At 43.4% G+C, this 8,341-nt stretch overlaps 1 pseudogene; it reads left to right on the top strand.

Annotated features, from left to right (window-relative positions):
* The first annotated feature begins 7,296 nt into the window (after positions 1-7,296).
* On the top strand, positions 7,297-7,903 carry LOC116927668 (annotated as a pseudogene).
* The last annotated feature ends 438 nt before the right edge of the window (positions 7,904-8,341 follow it).

The raw sequence follows: 8,341 nt of genomic DNA, 5'->3' as shown, positions 1-8,341 counted from the left end.
TCTTTCTCTACCCCCCTCCACCTCCAGTATCAGGCCATCCAGCTCTCCCACCAGCAGCTCCATCTTCTAAGCTTCGGCTCGACAAATTTTCGCTAGATGAGCTACACGGCGACATCACATTCGTGGACTTTAAAATTTCGGTGCAATTGATAGTAAGACTTCGGTCGTTTAAATCAACCTTCGACCAACCCAGTGGAAGAACGAAGACCGCCCTTCGGCTCTCGTTAGACACTATGATGCAACAAACTCTCGAGAATTCCCTTAATTTTACGCCTAACACTACTTTGCCGTCGGAAATTTAAAACCAGATCGTCAACCACATCCATTTGAAGTGCAACGCGGCGTTAGATAGAGTGGCCTTCGAACAATGTCACCAATCAGCTAAAGAAACCTTCGATGATTTTTTAATACGACTTTACCGACATAGAGGAACGGAAGAGCTTTGCCTAATTGCTCGGACGAGCGCATGGAAACACGTATTATGACCGGTGTCAGGGATGGCGAATCAAACAGGAAGCTGTTAAGTATGCCCAATTTGCTACCTTGCAGCAAACTTTCAATTTATGCCGGGGATAGGAGTCGGTCCATGCCAACGAGCGAACTTTTAGCGTAAAATCATTAGTCAACACTTTGAATACAAGAACTCGCTGCCATCTATCGCCAACCGGCACAGCTATGTGTAACGCCTGCGGCAGATCGTTACGCTGCAAAGATAAAACATGTCTCACTGTCGGACGAAAATGTCACAAAGCAAACCACTTTTGCCCACGATGCCCGAAACGCTTTGAATAAGACATAGTAACGTGTCCTTCCAGGAGAAGCAATCTGCATTGGGCCTCATCCGTCTGAATGTATTAGTTATCCAATCTCGGTGGCCCGATCCCACCCTACCGGGAATGGGAATTGAGACATCTTTCCTTTCACGCAGTCTGCATGAAGTGAGAATGGGGCATCACTATAAATTGGCTTTCAATCAATTGTTTTTCCTTAACTCTGTCTTCCTAAATTTTTATGGTGAACATTATTCCATCAAAAAAATACATTGGATTTAACTGCGATGTGAAACTTATCCGAGTTAATCATGCAGAAAATGTTGCTATATCTTACCTTAACAATGTTCTGCACCACTGCAATCAAACACAATTCTCTGCAACTGCGACAATCTATCAGCAAAAAAACATTTGCGGACAAACGACGAGAATTGCCATCATTATTAAAACCTTCAAAGAAAGAATGTTGATTGAGTGCAATGGACAAACAGAAGCGCTGGAATTAGATTTCAAAACTCAATTAGCCGAAGATAGATGAAAAACAACCACATCACAGCGGAATTCTTAGGCCCCCCCAAAAAAGGTTCCAGAAAGAGTCACGCTGACATCACAGACGGAATGCAGAATCATGGCCAAAACCAAAAAATCTCAACGATGCTCAAATGAATTTAACGGATGACAAACGCACCTACACAGCAAAACCATCTGCAGTTGGAAGCTCGTTTACAACCGTCTCAAATTATGCAATAAATTGCACGGTGGAAATGGATGAATGGAAGGTAATGAAAAATTGCGCATTTATGAAAATATGCTCATTTGGCAAGGAGCTGACGACATCATAGACACTCCACTTGGAAAAGCCAATGTTTCGGTTCGAATCCATATACACAATTATCTCACAATTATCTCGGTTACCCCAATAGCCACTGCAATCAACAGTAAATCTAGACTTGTCAGCAGCGGAGAAGGTACCTTCCACAAAACATCGACTACAGAAACATTCCCCCTAGAAGATGAGATCACAGATAGATATGAATCTTTCAAAATTATTGGAGATGAAAATCTATTAATCTCGGATCCTTATTTTAAAGCAGACTATGAACCCCACTGAACGAGAGGCGACAACCGTGTCACATACTCAACATGGCAAGTTGAGCATGTGACACGGCTACTAGTCACGACACGTGACACATAACTAGACTATATGGCGAAGTGAACCGCATGGCTAAGTGAAATCCCAAATGCTCTCAGTTCGTAACCTAAACGAAAAATCGAGGTTATTTTTTTTACGAATTAGTTGGAGCCATTTCTAAGCTGACAGTAATTCTATGGGTTAGCTATAATGCTACAGATTGGTGAACTCAGTCATTTTCGTTTGGGAAAGCACAAGGGAAAATTAAAACTCGGTAGGAAAAAAGCAAAACATTTCTTATTTCTGGACTGAAAAAATGTAGAAAATGAATAAATAGGTTTAATTGTCAACTTACAGATGTCACTGTATAAAATACAGTTTTTATGTTTTCTCTTAGTTCTACATACAGAGCCGCATAATCTTAAAATTCTGACTAAAAAAACCAATTGGAAATTTAACATGGAAGTAGAATGAACGTGGAAAAATTGAATTTGCAAACTGACAAAATTTTCCGAAATTTAAGTCCATTCTACACATTTTTTGTCTTTTTCTTATAGTTGAATTTTCCTCTTGCTATATTAATGAAATATAATTGAAATCTCACACTCGAAAAAAGAAGTTTATTAGATTTGGTACTTTTAGTCAGACAAAACCAAATCATTTTAACAAACCAAAAATCAAAATAAAATAATTTCGTTAAAAAAATCAAATACTAAATTTCAAATCAAATCCAACGAAAAAATGTCAAGATCCAAATCAATCCCGAATGATTTGAATTTTTAAAATCCAAATCATTCAAATCCAAATCCAAATTAAATTCTTGTTCAAAATAATTTGTTAAATGCCCAACCTGCCCTAAATGACTTTTTTAAGCGAGGCGAATACTCCGATTAGAGCTCATCGGGGCCAATCGCTTGTCAATACCAGTAGTTTTTTCTATGATTTTGATTCGAAAATCAATTTTATTTTTATGACAATTTGCATCAAATTCAAATCAAATCAAGGCCCCTATTGGATTTCAAAAATCAAATAAAATTCTCAAATCTTTTGGATTTGATTTGGATTTGATTTGTTTTGACCCGCCAAATCCAATACACCAGAAAGAACAGACAATCAGCTGTATTGCTTTTGCCCATCTATGATTAATTGATTTTAATTAATTTTAATATATTATATTACAATATATTGTAACAGATTCACTGGTTTAAGGGATGTATTTAGCCATAATCAGCTTACACAACACACACACAGCATTATAAAGTAACAGCACTAACGTACAGTCTAAATCACTACATTGGACTGCCCCTCTGGCCGGCCATAGACGGGATTTTGAGTCCTCTGACATTCAAAGTCCATTGACATCGCACATTTGCATCTCTTAGCATCCGGTGCTAAGTGACAAAGTACATTGGCGCTACATCCCCCCTCCTACCTACTGACATGGGTTCCCTAAACTGGATAACAAACCCAACAAGGTATAACATACAGAGTCCACATGTTTTTTACTTTAACATTTGTTAAAACTAATCCGGGTTAAACGACGACATCACGCGACCACATTCGGGCCGGACTGGCCTAGATCCACTTCTCCTGGCTCTCACACCTCCACAAGACGAGCCAAAAGAAGGGGGTCCACGTGACTAATCAGCCTTTAATACTCGATCCACAGGTACACCAACAGTGGCACGGGGAACAGGCATCTGATCAACCATTCAAAAAGATAACGCTTGGCTTTTCCCTCTTCTTCCCATTGTAAGGACTCCCAAATGTAACTTAATTGTTTTATGTAACTTAAAGTTGTCTGGCTAAAGTTGTGTGCCGTTTTTCCTTCCTTTGACCTCGTCCCCCCCCCGCTATTGATTTTATTTTTTTATCACCTTCTTCCGTTTGAACGAGGTGTTAATGTCCTCACTTTATTTCTTTCCTGGTTTCCCACCAGTTCACATTCCTTCGTGAACTGGTGGCTTGTGTTTTCTTTTTTATGACCCACGACAACTTTAGCGTCACCAAACCGGGATGAAGTAAAAAACCCACAATTGTTTCGCCCCCGTACCAGTCCCTTTTTAGCTAGCGTACATAGTAGTTGTGTAGTGTACTTTAAACTTGTTGTACGAGGTGTTGGAAAAATAATAAACGGTTTAGTACTCAACTTGTTATTTCCATCCTTCCGCGAATACCGTTCCACATCACCAGCCTCGTTGCCGTCAGCCGTGCCACAGCCGTCCCCGTGTAACTCTACCCAAACAATGCATCAAGAACTGTAAGCAATCCATAATCTATCCTCCCTCTCTTGTTGATAACTGCTCACTTCATATCCGGACCGCCCACTCGACTGGCTGACGGATCCTAACAACATTACTGTGTACCACCCACACAGTCTGGCCAGAATCTTCCCTTGTTCTTACATTTACTAACAATATTTTTATGTATTTGTCGTCTCTCATTGCGTGCAATTAAATCAGTCACGTCAGACGTGACTCATTGAATATTGCATCTGGTGGCAGCAAAGTCGAACCGTGACCTCGTTCTTTTTTTCCCGCTTTGCGCCCGCTACCAACAGATGATTCCCTCGTTCAGGCTCCGTGGTGCGGACACTCTGCGTCGTATGCATATTCCATGAACGGACATGCGTCGGGTAGCTTTCTGCGTAGCGTGATTGAACGTGTGGGTCTTCCTACCTTATTTATGTCACACTTGGTCACCGGACGCCACCTTTCTTTTTGGTTGAGTTCGTCCAGGACGGACTTAGGATTTAGAAATTCCCGTTTTTTTTGTTGAAACACCACTTCCTTTTTTTGCAGTTCAGTGAACCCGTCATGGCTCACGCGGGAGTTGAAGACCCACCAAGAGTGATTCTTTTCGTTTTTTATAAAGCTAGAATAAACCTATGAAAGTTAAAAGATGTCCTGAGCAAGTAACACTGCTTTAAAAGGGTGCTCACGCTGAATCATGGCGAGTCACGCCGACTCCTGAAATTCTGAATTGTTAGAAAAAGGCCGTTTTCCCCCGTTTAGCATTCCACTCGTTCGTGCATGGACTATCGAGGAAAAGAAGGGTAACCGTGATCTCTCACAAGGGAGTGAAAATTCACGAAGAAGGATTTCGCATCGTTCTAAGCTAGGGGTTTCGTTCGTTTTAAGACACCCTGAGTCTACAACACTGTTCTAAAGTGTACTCATGCCAAAATTCCAAATTTTCAGAAAAAAGGGCGTTTTTTTCCTGTCTACGTAGTTCTGAACCACGCACGATCTCTGTTTAAAGAATACAGTGAAACGGAGGAGGAATAAAGGGAGTTAATACGCAAAGCTAGCTCCCTCCTGCACGAAGCAGACACTTCCCTCGCGCCTAGTAACATGAAAAGAACCTCATTCCACAGCCAGTGCTGGCACACCCGTATTCACGATATCCCAGAAGACGAACTGATCTTCGAGCTACAACACCATCTGGAGGCAAACGGCCAAAACCGTCTAAGCGACGAACACACAAGAATCGCATTACTATTCTTACTAGCGTTATACCCCTCCCTAGACAACCCAGTGAAACTATTTGAATTTTTGAATTTCAGGACGGGGTACACACCAATCTTACCCCGATCATACGACAGCAGCAGCTATTCGACCCCGCCTATTGACGCCAAGACCTCACCGCTTAGAGCGAACCCAGTTGAGAACACCGAGGAGTGGTTAATTGACGTCCCAACGCCAGATTTTGCCAAACCAACCCCCCACATACCCGAACCAACTGAGTTCAGCCCCGAACAAACCTTAGATTCCACCCCAATTGAAGAATTGCCGGGAAAACCCACCCCCCATCAGACAGTAGACAATTTTGCGCCCCCGACCTTAACTAGCTCGCCTAACGCCTCCCCAACCATGTCCCACCACCACACCCTGCATCCAACACCGGTATCCGCCCCTCTCTGCCCTGCGTCAATGAAGACCCTGTTGTAAGTATAACAAAGAATTAAATGTTGTTTGGAATTGGAATTTAAGTGAACTCGGAGGCGAATTACCCACAATGATAGACGTGTATTTCACTCGAATAAGGCCATAAGAATTACACGGGAAAGGACATACAATATGACAAGGAAGGGAATAACGAGCCAAACCATAATGACAAACAGAATAAGGGCAATATGGAAGCTTACCGATGAAGCGCGAGCGTTACGGGAGTGCACGTTGGTAAAACGATACGAAGCGGCTTGTGGTAGCGAGAGCGGGACGCGGGGGAAACAGACAGTTCAAAAGGGAGAAAAGCACGAGACAAAGTTTAAAAGTAAGGAAAAAGACAAGTGCACGAATAAACTCACAGAATTAACACTCAATAATTCGACTACTAAACGTTTCAGAACTGTGAGAAGACTCTAGCAAATTCAAGAATTGCGCTGATGGAGTTTCCGCGTCTAAACGTTGTGGAAGTTGCCGAACGACTCTGTTTGTCGGAAATGTAGGTTCATCACGAAACCTCGCCTTTCGGGAGTGGTCACAGACGCTGATGGCCTGTCGCAACTCGGCACGAGCAACCAATCAAGAGATGTTTTGTTAATTGATTGATTATGACGTATAAGCCACCAATCAACTGATTGTTTATTTATTGTGCGATATGCGCATCAGTTGCAGGTGTTCATCGAGGTCAGCTAAAAGCGTCGATGACTTCATCTCCGGATTGAAAAACAACGTTTCAAGGAAGTAAACAGGAAATACGATACGAATTGTAAACGTTAACATAAGGAAAAAGGTGGATATCATAAGTCAAAAAGGGAGTAACATAAGATCATAAAATGTGGGCATGTTGAGTAAATATATTTGTAGGCCTTCGTTACACTGTCAAACCGAAAGGTGTCGTTTACACCGGTTCTCCCAATGTGTGGGGCGGGTGGAAGCAAACTGCTTCCAGCGCATCCAGGGACGTCTTTGAGACGTACGAAAAGGAGCTAAACCGATTTTTAGAAGCCGGCATAGACATGAGGACGGCATTCAATACCACCTAAACCCTTACTCAAGCGGAGAAGACCTAACCCACGCCAACCACGGGCACTCAAGGAACCACCAGCACAACAAGGAACCACCAATACATACCCTACCACAACGCTACAGGGAGTCATCCCATTGCCAGATCCACAGTGGGGCTACAATACATACACAGATAACCCGTTCACGGGTTCGCCCCATCTAGACAACCCTCCCAGAGTATTGCCCCCCCAGGTTTCGTAGCTTCAACCCTAGTTAACCTGCAATCGAGTGGGCAACCAAACCCCCACTGGCTAAACACGCAAACGCCAACCAACTCCCACCCAGGAATCCCAAACCCCAGCTGCCCCTTAACAGTAACAAGCGTAACCATTGAAACTAGGTTAGGAGGGATAAGATTAAGAGGGTACAACAGGAACAGGCAATGCAAGCTTTTAGCTCAGTTGCAATTTTTTGCGGCAGACAGAGGTTCGGTCATTTTGACGACTGGCCCGCCCATCTCAAAGCCACGCTAGACTTGGAAAACTTCGAAGAGGCGCGTAAAATCCGCGTCATGCGCTCAAAGCTGTATGGGGCAGCCGCAGAGGAGTCCGAAAACTTCAAATTGGATAACCCCATACGAGCGCAGGATTATTCAGCTGTCAAAGAAAGATTACTTAGGTTATTTAACTATACCGAGACATGATCTCAGCGTAGCGTGGAATTCAACAAAAGGGAGAGGGAACCAGAAGAAAACATGCGTCGTTATGCTAACCGCATCCGGAAAGCATTCTATAAGACGTACCCCATGGAAGGCGCATTGGGGTGGCGCAGCAACCACCGCGTCGAGGGAACAAATGATGATGGATAGTTTTATAGAAGGCCTTCAACACGATTTGCAACCCCGCATGAAACACAAACATTTCAACTCCTTCTAGGCGTTGATCAACAAGGCCGAACTTGCCGCAATGGCTATCGAGGAGAACCAGACAAGCATACGCATCCTTTCGGCGTACAACTTGCCGAATGTTCCTTGCAACAGAAAAGAGTGAGCGGGTGTATTCGAAGCCCTCAAGAAACTGAACAACAAAATCGACAGAACCGCTACCGCACAGACATCCAAATTTCAACAGAGCCTCGTTGACATGAAGCGAAAGCTCGCTACACTTCAGACCGGGTCCAACTCGAAGACAAGGGACCATAATATGTCACAATCCGAAGCCTTCATGTTTTGTAACTTCCATATCACCTACGGGTTCCACACAGCAGAAAATTGTTTCACAAAGTATCAACAAAGGAACCACACATGCACCATCTGCCGAGAAGTGGGGCATCGCCACAATTCCTGTCCCACTATAAAAAACCCGAGACTCCCGCCACCCTCTCAAAGTCACCACAAAGCGCCCTAAGCACAAGCAGGCATTCTGCGGTCTCAGGCAGAAAACTAAAAGCCACCGAACCGTATGTTGGGCCACTCGGTGGATACCCTA

Source organism: Daphnia magna, linkage group LG9, assembly GCF_020631705.1.
Source record: "Daphnia magna isolate NIES linkage group LG9, ASM2063170v1.1, whole genome shotgun sequence".
NCBI lineage: Eukaryota > Metazoa > Arthropoda > Branchiopoda > Diplostraca > Daphniidae > Daphnia > Daphnia magna.
This window is presented reverse-complemented; position numbering and strand designations above follow the sequence as displayed.